The sequence below is a fragment of the Pteropus medius genome, unplaced genomic scaffold (genome assembly GCF_902729225.1).
Source record: "Pteropus medius unplaced genomic scaffold, Ma_sr-lr_union100, whole genome shotgun sequence".
Taxonomy (NCBI): domain Eukaryota; kingdom Metazoa; phylum Chordata; class Mammalia; order Chiroptera; family Pteropodidae; genus Pteropus; species Pteropus medius.
Window position 1 is genome coordinate 4,549,755 of NW_024354550.1, and position 18,271 is coordinate 4,568,025.

The following is an 18,271-nucleotide window of genomic DNA, read 5'->3' on the forward strand; positions in this document are numbered from 1 at the left end:
CTGTCAAAATGACAAGATTCCCTACGCTAGCAAATTAGTGTAATCTCATGTATATGTGCAGTTGTACTTCATCAAGGCATTCTACAAATCACATTGCAAGCTCTTAAATAATATGGACACATATTAAAATATTTTATTAAAATATTTGAATGAATTAAAACTTAAATGGACATAAGCATTTTAAATAACAGAACTAATCTTTCTAAAATGCTTGTATAAAAGTTGTACAAATACTCTATTTTTATCTTTAACATATTTATCAAAGTTTCAGATCAGGACAATGAATACACAGATAAATATGTAGATTTTTAGAACATAACCCTTAATTCAGAGTTAAGGTTCAAATCTAGGATGGCTGGTTCTATTGATAAATTTTCTAATTGTATTTTAAATAACAGCGGTAAGTGGAATCAAGCCTCAAAACCAAGATGAAATTAAGCTGGAAAAAAATTAAATCCTTTTATGAGAGTGTCAAAAATAAGTGATTAATCATATGAAAAGCCCTAGAATTTCTAGTTGCATACAAGTTGTACATGAACTAACAGTATAATTTGGGTGTTCTAATACGCAGATTTCTTCCATAGGACAGTCTGGTGGGCAGATTGGAGAATCACACATTAGGAGTAAGACTGAAGTAGTAGATTGTCCAGAGAAAAGACCTAGAGATCATGTGGAGATCTGTAAGTCACAGTAACGGCTGAGAAAATTAGGGATATTTAGCCCAGGCAATTAAAGAAAAACAAGAGATACGCTAACTGCCCTCGACTGTTTAAAGTACATATTCATATGGAAGTAGATTTTTATCCCCCTTCCTGTTTTGTAGGGAAGCCTAGTAGAAAATATAGGTTGAAAAGTTAGTTTTGTTCACTTCAAAGAACTTATCTTAATTAGAATTGTCCAACGGTAGAACTGAGGCTTTGTGTAAATAGGATCATTGTCTTTCAAGGATGCTTGTAGATAGGATCTTATTTTTTGGAGAGAAGCTGGACTAGATATCATCTAAGATTCTTTCTAACACAGCCATCTAAAGGCTAAGATGTATATATTGGTTTATATATGGTTTATATATTTTGTGCCTTGTGGCAAAATTTAAGTTTTCTGGAAATGAAGGAAGTTGATTCTACTAAAGATATAAAAGAATTTCAATTTTAATAAAGATAAGAGTAATCTTTTTTTTCCCTCTATATAAGCTGAGTTAACTTAATTGTGTTATATAACCTAATTTTGCCCTAAATCTATAGAACTACCATATCCCTTGCTACACGGTGGATCAGTTTTTAAAACCTACAATTCAAACAGTAAACACACTGTAATATCATCATAAGAGCTATGAAAAAAACAGAACAGAACACTCCAAAGATTAATGGAGAAACGTTTTTTATGCTGTGTGTTTTCTCTAAGATATTTGCTATAAAACATCCAAGATTCCACTGCAGGTTTATAAGCTCTATGGAACAGAAATAGATTGATAGCATCTTCAGCCTCTTGATAGAAGAAGGGCAACCTAAATGTAATTATTTCAAAAGCCTCTGGGGCCTGGGAGATATGTATCATATGGCACATTTTCTAAAGTACAGTCTGACATCCCTTAGGGAAAACAATAGTGATTCCTTTAACTATTACAGTAATATTAACTTCTTGTCTCTGAGTCTGTGTCTTGAGGTCTCTCCTTTACTTTTTTTCTTTTTTAAAGTAAATATAAAATTGTAAGACTATATAGAAACAGGGAAAGAAGAGAGAAAGAAGAGAAAAATCAGGAAATTAAGAAAAGCTTAATTTCAAATTTCATGTTATAATATCTGCTATTTTCAAGAAGGTCTCATTTCGTTATACTGGACTGATCATGTATTGAAGAGAATAAATATTAACTTTCAGTAGAATTATTGTGATGTATATTTTATCTTCTTATCTCTATTCAGTATAAATATAATCTTCATGATATTCCATATGAACCTAAATATGGAATAAATATAACATCATTTAAGTATTAAAAACCAAGGAAATCATTGGAAATTTAGAATACTGTGAAGTTACACTCCTTTTCACTTTTGGATATGTACTATGCTAAATATGTTAGATACTTACTTTGTTTTATAAAATTGAAAATAATATAACACTAAGATAGCTGTTTTCATAAAGTTTTATTCTATAATTATACTAAAATAGTAATTTTTGAGTTTGAAATATATTTTCATAGATTCCTGCAAATAAGGCAGGTAACTTTATCCCTTACATTTAGAATATGAATAACACTCTTGCTCTCTTTCTGATTCACACTTTGTCCCATGTATACATGATTGGATGATCTGTGTTACCTCAACTTCTGTCTACCACATTATAGAACATTTCTTGAGCTTTTAACATTTACGGAAACTTATTTCTCAGAATTGGTGAATAATATCACTAATCACCAGGTAATGTCAGAAGTCATCTTTACATATTCCTCACCACATATAAAACATAAAAGGGAACCCTCATACATTGTTGGTGGGATTGCAAATTGGTACAGCCACTATGGAAAACAGTATGGAGGTTTCTCAAGAGATTGAAAATGGATATACCTTTTCACCCAGCAATTGCACTTCTAGGTATTTATCCAAAGAAAATCAAAACCATAATTGGTAAAGATCTATGCACGTCAATATTCATGGCAGCAAAATTTACAATAGCCAAGATATGGAAGCAACCTAAATGCTCATCAACAGATGATTGAATAAAGAAATTATGGATCATATACACAATGGAATATTACTCAGCTATTAAAAAAAATAAAATCCTACCATTTGCAATGACATGGATAGACCTAGAGGTTATTATGCTGAGTGAAATAAGTCATACAGAGAAAGATAAATACCATATGATTTCACTTATATGCAGAATCTAAGAAACAAAAAAAACCAAACTAATCAAAAATGGACTCACAAATATAGTGGGCAATTTGGCGATGGACAGAGAGAGGAGAGAGGGGTTGGGGGGCTGGGAGGACAGGGTGAAGGGTTAAAGAAGTACAAATTAGTAGTTGATAGTTGGGCACGGCGATGGGGAGCATGGCAGAGGGAATGCAGTTAGCATTGATATGATGGCTAGGTGGAAGGCCAGGGGAGGGAGGGAGAAATTGGGAAGATCGTTTTATGAACTATATAGATGTCTAACCAATGTACTGTATACTTGAAACTAATTTAAATAAATACATTTAAAAAAAGCTGTGATGAACGAATACTGATACTACCTATTAAAAATATTTCAAATCTGTTATTTCATGCACACAGGACAGGTCATCTCTGGTAAACATTTCTGACTAAGATTGTAGACCTATTCTTCTAACTGGTTTTCTTGCGTCCTGCTATTTCCTACTTCATCAAATTTCTTACAAATTCTTAAAAAACTGTCAGAGTGATTGATTCTCTTTAAAGAGAAAGTCCCTGTTTACAAATTCTCTGTACAGTTCTACAGACTTGTGAATAAAATCCAAATTTCTTAATATGTGATCAAAGCTATTTCATAATCCAATTTCTGTGTAATTCCTCAATCTACTGTCACTCTGCCATATGAATGTTACTTCCTCAACATATAAAGCTTCCATTAGTACGTCCCTCTTTCACCCCTCTCTCTTTGACTTGGGCAATGATGCTTGTCTTTTTGGAGTGTCATACTATTCTGTCAGGCTTGAGTAGGGAATGAAGGAGAGGACTGTGGAGAACTAGCTAGGTCTTGGCAAAAAGGTTTAGAGTGAATGTGGCAGGACAGAATGAAAATAAGATGTGATGGAAGGGTATTCTCATTTGCTAATTTCTGCAGCCTCATCTTTTGCCTCATACACACCTACCTCAGTCTCAAGCCTCTTACCTACAGACCAGCATACCAGATGGTTTTGCCTCCTAGAAAACAATGCATGGAGTCATTTTTGTTTGTCACACTTGGGGTGGTGTGTTACAGGCATACAGTGGGTAGTGGTCAAGGATGCTGCTAAACATTCTATAATGCATAGGATAAGACAAGCTCTCACCCCTCACACATGCACAACAAAGAATTATCCAGCCCAAAATGTCAATAGTTCCAAGGTTGAGATGTTAGGAACCCCTGCTACAGACACTAAGCATTAAACATAACTATATTTAAATTCCTAGAACATTATATACTTTCTCTTTATTTCAGTCCTTTGCAAATGTTTTTTACGTGTTTGAAAATCTCTCCCTCTCTCTTTCTCTCTCTCTTTCTCTCACTCCTTCCCCATTCCCTCTCCATCCCCTTCCCTCATCCCCTCCCCAAGGTTAGAACTGCTACATCTTACTTATTCTGTTTATTTTGGGTTAAATACTGCTCTCTTTAGGAAGCCTATTCTGATCTTCCCTGTCTGAATTAAGTGCTTTTAAAATATTTATCCATAGCAATCTCTTCCTCCCACAGTCACTCACTTGTTATAAATATTCTTTTAATGGTAGATATTTGTTTAAGTGTCTGTTTTCATGGTCAAAGAGCAAGCCTCTGAAGGACAGAGACCAAGTCCGTAATGTTCACTATCTCCTATGCAGTGAGCATTGCCTGTTTCCCAGTAGGAGTGTGATATACATTTGTAAGAAGAGAGGAAGAGAGGGAAAATTAGGTAAATTACCTAATTCATATCAGTTATTAATAAAAAATTCATCTCTTTAAAGGATTTTGTCAGCTTAAGAAGTATGCTTTATAAAAGTTGAGAGAAAGGTAAAAATTAATATCTTAAATCTAACTTTCTGCAATTAGTTATGTAATGGGAGTCATGTTTCTATCTAAAATACATGTATTAATTAAAATTTTTGAAAAAAAAGTGAAGATATTATTGGTTTATTAAATTCTTTACAGCAGCAGTTTCCAACCTTTTTGGAACCAGGGACCTGTGCTCCTATGAGAAACTAATGCCTGATGATCTGAAGTGGAGATGAGATGATGATTTTAGCGATGGGGAGAGGCTGCAAACACAGATCAAGCTTCACTCTCCCAATGCTCAACTCTTGCTGGGTGGCGTCGTTCTTAACAGGCCATGGACTGGTACTGGTCCACGGGCCTGGGGGTTGAGAACTCGTGCTTTACAGTACTCTTAAAAGTTTTTTTATGTAAAGTTCCACTAGGGAATGGTGTGGAGAGGATTGAGATGAGGGTTTAAATACTAAGCAAATAGAATAGTTTGTAAAAGTCTGGCTACTTTTTTAAATTCAGCTTATCTTGTATTAAGGCCTGGGCATATTGTCCTAGATTGCTTAAAGCCTCTTCGACAAATACTTCTCATTAGAATCAAGGTCAAACTCAGAGCCTTGAATGAGCTTATTGGCCTGAGTTCAATAAGTTTGCATATAATAAATACATTCTTTACTTCTTAAGTAATAAAAATGTTGGAATTTGGTCCCTTCTTTGAAAATGGATCTAAATCTCTGTATCTCAGGCCATCCACCTTGTCCTAGGAAGTATGAGCTTTAGAAATAACATCAAACTGAGCACTGTTTGGAAAGACTTTCACATGATTAAAGATGCTAATAAGTGTGTTTTTAGGTAAAGAAAGAAAATGAGAGAACTTGTTAATATCACTAATAATACTTGTTACCGTTATTAGTTACTTGTGTCAGCACCATATGCTTAGCACTAAATAGAAGATAAAACCATTGTTCTTTATGGGGGGTATTTTTTTTTTTAAGCTTTATAAAATACAGGCATAGAAATTAAATTATCATGTTTGCCCACTCTTTCTGCACTGAAAGTTAGGCATATTTATTAGCTACGACACAGCATTTCAAGCTGGCATTTGGATCATTTCAATAACTAATGTTTGTTTTATCAACAATGGTTTAATTTGACATGTTGCATAATGCATGTGCAATAACAGTGCCATGTTTGATGGATAAATGCCTAGGAAAAAATTCAAATTGGTTAATAAATAAAATTGAATTTTGAGAACCTATTTATTTTAAGGAAACTTGTCATGGGTTATTAACTGTACTAAATAATGGCTTATTTATGTCTGTGCATAAATAATTTGAAACATATCTGGGTGACATAGTTAGAAACTATGATACTTCACTTACTGCTAAATGTTAAAGAAAGCTAGCTTCCTCAGCTCCTTATTACCAGACCAGATATTTTTCAAAAACAATTGCTACTTGTTAACAAAGCTATAATCATAATTCAACTAAACTTCTATATCTTTAATATAAATCTATTATTTCAACATTCAATAATTTCACCAATAAGGAATTTAACTAAAATTCTGACTCTAGGTCGATGGTTCTTTGATTTTTTCACATATTACAATTAACTAGGAGATTTTTTTTTCCCAATACAAGTGCTTTGTTTCTCATCCATAAAGATTCTGAATAAATAATAATAATAAATTATTATTATTATTATTATTCATTGTTTATATAAAATAATACTAATAACAACAACAATTATTATTATTCTGCTTTTTTAAAAAATTAGTCAAGTTGTTTTATTTGTTTGTTTGTTTGTTCGTTTAACTCCCTAAGCAATTATAAATGGAAAGCCTTATTGACAATTCCTGCAATACTACAAAGTTGTGGTCACTAATGCACATTTAATTTATTGGTCTCACTTAGACAATGATAACAAATTATTTAATGCAAATAATTGTTCCATTTAACACATAGTTTTCTGAGCATGCCTTTCGAACAAGTAGTTCTAGGTACTAAAGGAATTACCAAGACAGCCTTTCTTCTCAAGAAGTTTATACACAGGAACACAAGTGACAATATTGAAACACAAAGTAAGATAATTGTCACAAGAAAAGTGCAAACAAAGGCTATGTGAAATCATATCTAGAGGTGGCAAGAACCAAAACAGAATTTTTAGAGTAGGTAGAACTTAATCAGCTTTGTCAATAAGTTTGAATGCATGCTTTAACCCGTTAATGCTTTCATACCTCATAATCTCACAATAATTTGCTCAAGTAAATCAAGTATTTTTACTTCATTAATTTAAAAATAATAATTCTATATATTTTTATTTTACTTATAAAATAAGCTTACATATGTTATCAATTTTGAGCCTCATCATATATGTGATATGTAATTCAGTATCCCTATTTTTGAGATGAGAAACCAGAAGCTCAAAATGTAAATGAATTCATCAATTTACAAAACTGTCAAGTGCCAGAGTTGGGACTAAGATTAATCCTCCCAATTCCTAAATACGTCAGAACTTTCTTATTACCCCAATTTGAAGCTAAGAAATTGCTGAGCATTGGCTAGACTTCAGGTCTCTTAAAATTGAGTTATTCTTTTAGGATATACTATGGCACGTAGAGTGGAATCTGGAGCTTCCAGTTCTCTCCCACTGGAGTTTCAAGGACAGTATTTAATTCTCTAAACACGCATATGTTGCTCTACATATGAAGCGTTAACAACTAAGGAAGCTCCCCCAAATCTTGAATTTAGGGTTTTTTTGGGAGTCAATCACATAAGCACAAATCACTTGTGTGCTACTCAATTTCCAGCCCCCATACACCCCCTGAAGTCTAATCAGTACAGTGTGACCCAAGGCATTAGGTGAAAAAAAGCAAAAAAACTAAAACTAAAATAAACAAACAAAAATAATACATATATACAATGGAATATTATTCAGCCATTAAAAGGATGAAATTTTGTGATTTGTGACAATATAGATGGTTCTTGAGATTATCATGCTTAGCAAAATAAGTCAGACACAAAAAGTTGAGAATCATATGATTCCAGTCATATGTAGGATATAAAACTGAAAGCAACAAATGAATAAGATAAACAAACAAAAACTCATAGACACAAACAGCAGTTTAGTGGTTACCATAGGGAAATGGAGGTGGGAGGGAAGTACATAGAGGTAAAGGCAGTCAATATATGGTAACAGAAGATTTGACTTTGGATGGTGAACACAATGAAATAAACAGAAGATATATTATTGAATTGTACACTTGAAACCTATATAATTTTGTTAACCAATGTCACCCCAATAAATTTAATTGATAGATAGATGATAAATAAATGATAGATAGATTGATTGATAGACTGATAGATGATAGATGATAGACGTATGATAGATAGATAGACGTATGATAGATAGATAGATAGATGATAGATAGATAAATAGATAAATGATAGATAAAGATAAATGATAGATGATAGATAGATAGATAGATAGATAGATAGATAGATAGATAGATAGATAAACAACATTCACCTTAAATCACATTATTAGCATAAGCTACCTTGCGTGGTCCCAAACCCCAGGTATAAAAAGAAACTCCTTTCAGGCAGAATATTCCAAAGGCTTAGAGGTTATCTCCCATCCTTTTGTGGACTGCACAGAGTTTGAACACCCCAAGCTTGCAGTTAACCCTTCATTTCATAAGATCTAAGGATTTTTCCTTGCTATATGTCATCAGTGGGGAGACTCTGCATTAAAATTTACTTATCATTTAACACTTATTTTATTACCTTCGTTATTTTTATAATCTAGACAAAGACCTCTGCCTGAAACTTTGTAAGGATTATATCTATTTAGATATTATTATTTTTTTATGAATTGGTTTTATTGCTCTTATTGCTACAAATGTATTAAAAGAGAGTTTAGTATATCTCATAAGATACTGTATTCTTTTTTTTATTTTTTATTTTTCATGCAATAATGACATTGGCAATAGAAAAGGATGAATATGAAGACAGCCACTATGGACTAGTCAAGGAAGCTAGGGAGCTTCCTTGGTTATTCATCCCTTCTATTTCAAGACATTGTCTGTGAACTTGGTATGAGTAAAAAATGACAAACAGATCTATAGACCATTTAACTTCCAAGAAGCGTGGCAAAATGAGCCTCAAAGACAATTTACAAAATTTACTGAAGGGACGATTTTTACCTTGTCTTCATTCATAAGTAGGACTCACAACCCAGAGACATGCGGGATAAGCTGCTTGTTACCCTTATTTTACTTTCTGTCAGTTTGAACTTGGGCATGTTGACTTTTAAAATAAAAGCAGGAATAGTATATATATATATATATATATATATATATATATATATATATATATATATATATATCTCACAGGATTTTTTTGAAGAATCTAATGAGATAATAAATGAAAAGTACTCCTCTATTTTTGGCACATTTTAAATGCTCAATTGCTATTATTTTTTACTATTACTACTTATAATAAAATTTTATTGTTTATAGGGGTTTTCACAAACATTATTTTATTAATCGAAGCATTGTGATACTTTACACACAAAAAATTAAAACTGAAAAGTCAGAAAATTAGGAATTGGATAGATTTATATAAAAATAATTTAATATAATAAATAACTTCATCTCTCCTTATCCTATAAAATATATATGGCTGTTAGCATTTTTGGCAATTTTTGATACTTTAGTATCTGATTCTTCATACTCACTTAGTTGTTTCTATGACATAATGCTCTAATGGGAAAAAGTAGGTGTTTTGCTTTCTTACTTATATGTTCTTTTAAAATAAGAGAACATTCTTCCTTATGTATTAGGCCCCAGCACCCACAGTATATTATATTTAAATTGACTAACCTTAATAAGAAGTAAAGATATGGATGTTTTCATTAGATAACTTTTCTAATGTAAATAAATTTTTAAATACTTTGGCTTAAAATAGCATAAATTTGTTTTTACTTTTACTATGCTACTGTATTAGTTAAATAGAATGGTGGGAGAATCTATAAGAAAATCTAAAGTACATTCATCCCAGGATAATTCAGCATGGTGATTCCCTTAACATCTGTTCCACTAAAAAGGAATCATTTTCAAGGGCCACTTGGAGACTAAGAAATCATAAGCCCCTGGGCATCTCTGTTAAAAGAGAGTGAGAAAAAAGGAAAGAAAAAAATCTGCCACTAGTCCTTCAAAGTACTGTGTATCCTAATGAACTACCATGGGGCGATTTCTCTTCTTGTGTGATGAATTTGAAAAGAGATATTGGGTTTATGTTTTTTTTTCAATTTTATTCTGTTTTCCAATTTGAAAGAGCCAGTAGTTAAGGTCATTCATGAGCGCTGTATTATTTGGAGTATATTCTTCTCAGCAAAGTAGGGATATTAACGTTATTGTCTCGCCCCAGCATATTATCATTATAAAGTAACATACACTATTAGAGAGAAACTCGGTGAAGGACATTATCATTATGTATTAGCACACATCATTAGACAGGAGTCTCAACTGCAAAACCTACTGAGGAGGATAGATTCATAACATCACAGCCCTCCTCGGTACTATAACTCAAAATTGTTAAATCATTGAGCTGAGGTGAACTCGGACCCCATAACTGGCACTTAACATCACTTGGAGCTCTCAGTGGTTATTTACTCTGAAAGAGAACAGTTATTTTTTTTTCTGATTCAGATGAAAGATCTAATGAAGCTCCTAAGGAATATTATCTTACTTAAGCCCAGACAAAACTCATAAAAAATGAATAATAATAAAAATTATTATCAGTGGTGCTTGGCTAAAGTCTTCAAATATAAAACATTCTCAGTTAAGGAAATTGAACATTTAAATACTTTTGTGAATAAAATTGTAATCAGTTTGTTGTAGGGGCACTTATAATGTTGCTGAGTGAATTTTTCTAAATGAAACAAAAGAAAGAGCAACCCCATGTTTTATTTTAAGATCTTAGCAAAGAATAATGTTGAAGAGATGTTTCTTTGTCCCAACAAATGTCAGAGTTATTTGTATATGATATGACTAAATGCCATTTCTCAACGAGGATTCCTTTAATATGCTGTTTATTCTCATGAAACATTAATGTATGCTATGGATATTTGCTTGTAAAAAATAAGAGCAACAAATTTTGTATTTCTCAAATGAAAATTAATCTTGAATGAGTTTAACTTGCACGATTTGCATTTTCTATGGATAATGAAAATCTATTTGTAAACAAAAGTTTTACTGTAAAGCAAAAAAGAGTATATTTGAGGATGTAACTCTCATCTAAAGCACAGTATAGGAGTTTGTAGTTACTGTATTTTACATGAGGGGATATTTCAACTCCTAATTCATTATAAAAATATGCAAGTGAGAGAAAAATAATAAAATGTATCACTTAATTATCTAATATGTTTTTTCTTTGTTTAATATTTACCTTTTTAAAATGGCTCAGCCATCAGTAGACTCAAAATTATGAAATAAAATATATTTATTTTATATGTACATATTTATATAAATATTTCTATGTCCAATGACAAAATTTACAGCTTCTTAATTAGTTTATATACTGAGCTTAGAGACCAATTCTAATCATATTTTGTACATTAAAAATAACAAAATGCTGATTGTAAGTATGTACTAACAGTAAAAATAAAATAGTCACTCTCTGTCTTCACTATTGGAATAATATATATGTGCTACAGAGGTAAACGCTAAACCTAAATGTTTTCATTTTTGTTTTTAATTTTAGATGCGTACAGAAAAATCTCTATCATTGGAAACATTATTCATAAGAATGAGCATGGTAAAATAGCCTGTGTTCTCAGGTGAATTTGTTGTGATTTTTAGCCTATGAATGATCACTGAGTGAGAAAGGCGGACATGTGAAAGTATTCATTGCACCATGAGGAAGTCTACCACCATCTTCCACTCCGACAAACACACACACTTTTTTAGTTTATTTTTTGTTAGGCAAAAGAAATCATTTAGGCTTATCTCCCCTCCCCATTTTTCATGTGTTTATATACGTTAGAGATTTTATAACATGTCTTTTGATTGCTTTACTGTTACTATATTGTGCATTTACTGTATATAAATAAACACTGCTACGTGTATATATATACTCCTCTTCTTAGCAGATAAAAGTTCTTTACACTCTAGTCTCACAAAATCTCACAAAACTGAACATTCAGTGCATAGTAGCATTCCACTTTTCGTTGTATGCTAAAAATGATTTTAGCCAAATTCTTGCAACCATCGTATAATAAGAAAGTGGTACAATCAAGAATTGTGTCTAGCTTGAGTAAATTTTTTAAAACCTTATTATGCATTTTTTAAAACAAGCTGATGGTTAAGAACTAACTGATACAATTTCCTGAGCTCAAATCCTAACTTTACCATGTACTAAGTATAGAACTTGGCATAAATTCTTAAACTCTCTGAGTTCTTTACCTGTAAAATGAAAATAATAGTAACCACTCCACATAGGTTATTGTGAATTTTAAATGAGTTAATATTTATAAAGCATTTAAAACAATAGTGCTTGAAAAAAAATAGGTGCTATGTAAATATTTGTTATGGTCATTAGTTTTATTCAAATGGATTTTTAAAGTAAAATTATTATAAATCTACCTTATAAAATTGTCTTCTAAAACAAAGACAAACTGTATACAAAAAAATCACTCCACATTTTTGCAGTAATGCATATTGAAATGTCAAACAAAAATGTTCTGCCTAATGAAATGCCTACACGTACAAATATACCAGTTGACACCATCATGGTCTGTGTCATCCATACATGCTTCCTTGTTTCTGATATGATCCCCCTCTCATTTTTTCTTTATTATTCCAATTGTACAGCATCTGAAAAGGAGGCATCATTAGCCTCCTTAAGAGCCTATGCTAGCCATTTTCTTTATCCTCTGAACTTGCATCCCTCTCCATTAAAAAAAAAAAAAAGAAAGAAAGAAAGAAAAAGAAAAAAAGATTCTTAGATGATGTCTATCGACAGTCCTATCCCATATCACCCATCATTTTACATTTACTCAAACAACCAAGGAACAAGAATGCTTGGCTTGCAAGGTTCTTTGTTTTCTGGCCCAAGACTATCTTTCCAGTTTCATTCCCCATTGTTTTCTTAATGTCCTCTTTGCTCCAGCGATTGACCACTAGAGGTTCCCAAAATGTGCCATTCTCTTTCGAAACTCAGAACTTTGCACACATTGCTGCCTAGAATCTGTTTTTATCTTGTTCACCTGTCAAGCTTCTATGTATACTTCATTACCTGGCTTATGATATGGTTTCTATTCTCAAATGACAATTCTAGAAGGCTACATGTATTCCAGGCACCCGTCAATAAAGAAAATCTTACTCCCGAAGCCCAGTCAGGTGCTGAGGCCTGATATCTTCTGACAGGCTTCTCTGATGCTAAGAGCCTGCCCTCGATTTGCCCCCATTGTGCACAACTGCCATGCTCCACAGATCCCTGAAATCTCACCCTTCCTCTCAGTCCTCTGGTACAGTTCACTCTTCACTGAAAAACCAGTGAAGCATGAATTCATATACTGTCTAAAATCCTTCAGGCATAAAATAAAATTACAGCCTTTCTATCGTGATTCTCTACACTTTAAACAATAATAAAAATTTGGGCTTAAATATTTTTTCAATATGTGCATTGATTAGAACATTTTTATACACATATTTGAGTGTATTAAGGGATGCAAATTGCTAAAGAAACACTGCATAAGCATCTTATTTGAAGGTAAGTAAGAACAGAAGAGCTATGTCACATATTCTCAATTTTATTTTTGTCTGCTATGGCATTGGTGCGCTAGATAGGTTTTGAGTTTTAATGAGTCTCGTTAGTTCTAATTAGAGTAACCTTGGTGAAAATAGATATTATTACTCTGAAAATCATGACTAAATTGTTGTTAAATAAGTTGCGTTCTGTTACATGGTTTATGTTCTAATATATTTAGAAACATTTATGTCCAAGTCCTTAAGCGTTTGTTAATATACACCAGCAATTTTCGCCTCATGTAAGGATTCACAGCTGCCTGACACATTTTGTCTAGTTTATACTCTGGAGTATCTTTGCAGGTAATTAGATATGACGTGTTCTACAGCCTCGAACAGGCAGGACTATGTTTGTACCTCCAGAATATAGATTATTTTGAAATCTCTTAACTTTATAAGCACCAATTACCATTTGTCTTGAGTATTTATTAGGTACCAATTGTTTTAAAAATGTATCGTTTGATTAAATTATCTCAGTCCTGCAAAGCAGGCATTATCCCATTTTACTGAAGGAGAAAGTGAAGCAAAGGGCAGTTAAAGAAAGCTCCAAGGTCATGTAATAGGTCTGGGTGACTCTGAAACTTGCTCTTTTTATGATGATGGGTCCTCTCACTTCTTAATGTCTAAAGAATACATTTATAAAGTATATTATAAAGTAATATACTGTTTTAGTCAACAGCTATCTATTAATTGAGCACCTATGCACCCAGGACTGTGTAATAGGTTACTGACTGTATAATGAATCATAAGACACAGGTTTTCTCCATTAAACAAAAAAGTGATTATTTTGTCACTTAAAAAAGACTATGGATATAAGTATACAAGAGTTGCTAATTCTTTCATTCTAACCAGTACATGAAACAGTTTTATAAGTTTTGATTATATAGCGATAAACTGTAATAAGCAATTTAAGATATAGAAACCACTTTCATTTAACATTGACTTATTATTTTAGTTTCGGACTAGAACAGATTCTGACAAGTGGTGCTTGTTTCCTCAGCTCAGTTCCTCCCAGGTCAACGTCATGTATGGGAGACTCTGATTGGTGGCATCAGGTCAAATGATGGCCTCCACAATAACTAGAGAGCCAAGTTTTCTGCCTTCTGTCCTCACTCATAATGATGGAATCTTCCCAACAATTTGAAAGGCATTACAAAATGCCGATCACTCAGAAAGCATCAAAAATGTCCATGAGAGTGCCTTTTTAGAAAAATGTAGTATCTGGAAAATACATTAAAAAAAAATACTCGTTCATTAGTCCAATCACCAAGATAAATAAATAGTAAATAGTATAAAGTAGAATATTTTTCAAGTTTGCCAATGCAATACTAAATAATTTCTAATGCTGCAGCTCTAATCAAAAATTTATCTTCTTCCATTATAATCTATTTAATGAAGTTGACTTAATCCATCTCCTTGCCTCATCTCTTTTCTAGTGAAATTACATAAACTTTATCCATTAATTTTGGATACGCTAGTTCGTCCACATGATATCAAAACAGCTGGTTATAAAGCACTAATTTTAATCAAACTCTCCATTTTGTAATGGAATTTGATTTTTATTAAAATAAATAATAAAGTCTTTAAACTAAGTTGTGTGTAGAAATCATTCTTTCTTTATTTTATACCTATTTTTATACTTCTTTCCTTTTTTGACAGCTATATTGTGAAACATACATCTAAAAAATATAAAAACGTACTCATTAGATAGCTTATTAAGATATTATGTGAGGTTCTATTCTAAGCACCAGAATTACTGAATTAAGCACAACTAGAGATCTCTCTTCTCATGGAGCATCCATTAAGTGTGGGAGACAAGAAAAAAGTAAATAATCAAGGAAAACACATTGAGTCAGATGGTATTAAGTGCAATGCAGAAAAAATGAATGTAAAGAAAGTCTATGAAGTGCAGTGAGATAGAGAAGAAGTTTTAACTATGGTATTTAGGGAAGACCTCACTGATGAGGTGAGGGGATGAGGTGAGAAGCTGAAGGGATGATGGAGGAGTTGTGTGGATATCAGAGAAAAAGGCATTCCTGGGAGAGCAAAGGCTTTGAGGTATCAATATACTTGACATATTTGAGAAGCAATAATGAAGTCAATATGGCTGGAAAAGAATAAATAAAGAGACTATAGGGACTATGCTATTGTGGGGATAAAGGTGTCAGATAATACAGGACTTTGTAAACCAGTATAAGAACATTGGTTCTCATTCAGAGTTAGACGGGAAGACTTTGGAGGGTTCTGAGCACAGGAAATACATGATTCTTTTGTATTTTGAAAAGACTGAGAGGGAAGGACAAAGATCAAGGCAGGCAATTGATCCAGTGAAATGATCCACAGGAAGGTTGGATTATTGCAATAATTTAGTGTAGGAGTAGTGAGGGAGTAGTGAGGACAGTGAGAAGTACTTTAAATCAGCATATATTTTCAGATACAGCCAACATAGCTTGATGTTAAATCAGGGAGTAAAAAACTGACTTTAAGAATGGGATGAAATCATGGTTTCTGTTCAGAGCAACTAAAAGGATGGGGTCACCATTTTTGAAATGGAGAATTCTGTTATAAGAGTAGTTTTGCAGGGGAAGTCAGGAGTTTGTATTTTATGTATTAAACTTGATATACCCACTAGACATCCAAGTGAAGTTGTGAGCAGAAATCTGGAGTTCTTGGGAAATATCTAGGCTGAAGATATAAACTGGGGCATCTCCAGGATAAAGAACACATTTAGAGTTTGAGCCTGAATGAGACCGCCTAGTGAGTGAGGGTAAATAGTAAAGCAAAGTCTGAGAAATGAGTTTTGCATTAGGAAAATACGTGGGATCAACAAATGAGGCTGCCATCAAAAAAGTATGAAGAAAGCCAGGAGAGAGAAAAATCTATTTCATGGAAGAAGTAATCAAATATGTCCAATGCTGCTACTAGGTCCAAGGGCAGGTATACCTAGCATGTATAGTTTAAATAATAAAAATAAAATCAACACATCTACCCATGATTCAGCTTAGGAAATAGTGCATTATTTTTCATAATTTATTTTCATTTAGACTCTTAAGGAAAATGTTTTTATTTCAAGGAGATGAAAGGTCTCAAATAACTTCTAGAGATAGTTCATGTATTTCCTAAAGCTTGCACATTTTATCAGTGTAAAATGGTTCTCTTTTTCCAGCTTTAAAAATGCATAGGTAAGCATAATTTGGTTGTTACGTCCTTCTTCTTACTTAGTTTAACATTCTCTTTTGAATTTATTGACTCACTTAGGGGGTTTAATATAAGCCCTTCTACACTGTAACCTAACCCTCTATATTTGAGTGTCAGTCATTGAGGTATGAAATCTTCATTTGAGCTTTGTAGTTCACCTCAAAGAGCAAATCTAAATGGATTGTGTCTAACAGTTCCAGAGAGAGCAAGAGTATTGTACATATTCACGATGTAAGGGATAAAGATAACTGCTTACCCATGCCCCCAGACTGGCATATTATTCATATATGAAAGCAACCGGCTTTAGCATTCAGATGACAGCTGCTAAGGAATTTCTCACATCGACTGCCATATCTCAGCAGTTCAAATTTATAAGAAGATGAAACAACTCTCTAATCCTTTAAACTGTTAATACATAGCTAAGAATCCGCGTGCATAACTAATAAAATCTACATTTTCTAAGCTTCAATTTCCTCGAAGGATTGTTTTATTTGGTTTTTCAAAACTTGATAAGAAATGTTAAGGTTTAAACACTGAATGACTATATTTGGAAGGAAAGAGAAATGTAATAGGAGTTTAGTGTATGAACGAAGCACATTTTAGGGCATGCTCATTTATTTCCCATATTAATTAATTATTTCTGCAGTGGGAGTGTAGCAAATGGTGTCTCTGAACATGCAATTAATCCTTATGTGGTTTAAGGATATTTTTCCTTTTTCAATTTTCTTTTTAAATGTGTGTGAATTTTGGCTATAATCCTAAAATTAAGTCCAGAAACATAAATAGACACCCAAAAGTGGCAGGGATGATTGATGACCATCCCTGGGTAAGTAAATTAATTACTTTGAATATCTTATGGCAGTGGTTGTTTTAAGTTCTTTGGAACATAAATATTAAAAAAGTGCTATACATTATATAAGTTAACATAAGACAGAAGAAATAAAGATTTGGTTTTAGTGCTTGACCCGAAATAATTTCTAAACCTTAAATGAGTCCAAGTAGAATAATTATTCCTTCTACTTGATATGTAATCCTTTTATCCGCTAGGGATATCTTTTGTGCTTTTTCAGTTCTCAGCTAGTCCTTGTCAACTATTAAGATTAAAACATTCACTTTTTTCCAATTCAGTTTTCAAGAAAAACAGCATATCTTACCAATTATGTCATCTCATGCCTCTTTGAAAACAAAACATTTTCTTGACTGATCTAAAAGTTGTTGCTTCTATTTTATCTAAGATTTATTTATATATATTTAATCACTTGTGAAAATCTAGTCAAAAATGATTATTTTCTTCCAGATGGAATGTTTAAATTTTATTTGCTCACATCTAGAAATATCTGATTTTTGGTTTTCTTTTTTTGCTGTTTTCCTTTTAGTTTTCTAATTTGTAATTTACAGGATTTCCTTCACGAGCAAAACTCAGGACAATGTCTATTTTAGGAGTTTTTGAAATAGGATTAATAACAATTCAACAAACCTAATATAAGTTATTTCAGTAGGAGAAGTCTTTATTCTAGAACTTTTGCAGAATTAGTGATGTAAATGTATCTGAAGCCCCTTGAAACCAACATCATACTTTTGTAAAAGATCTAG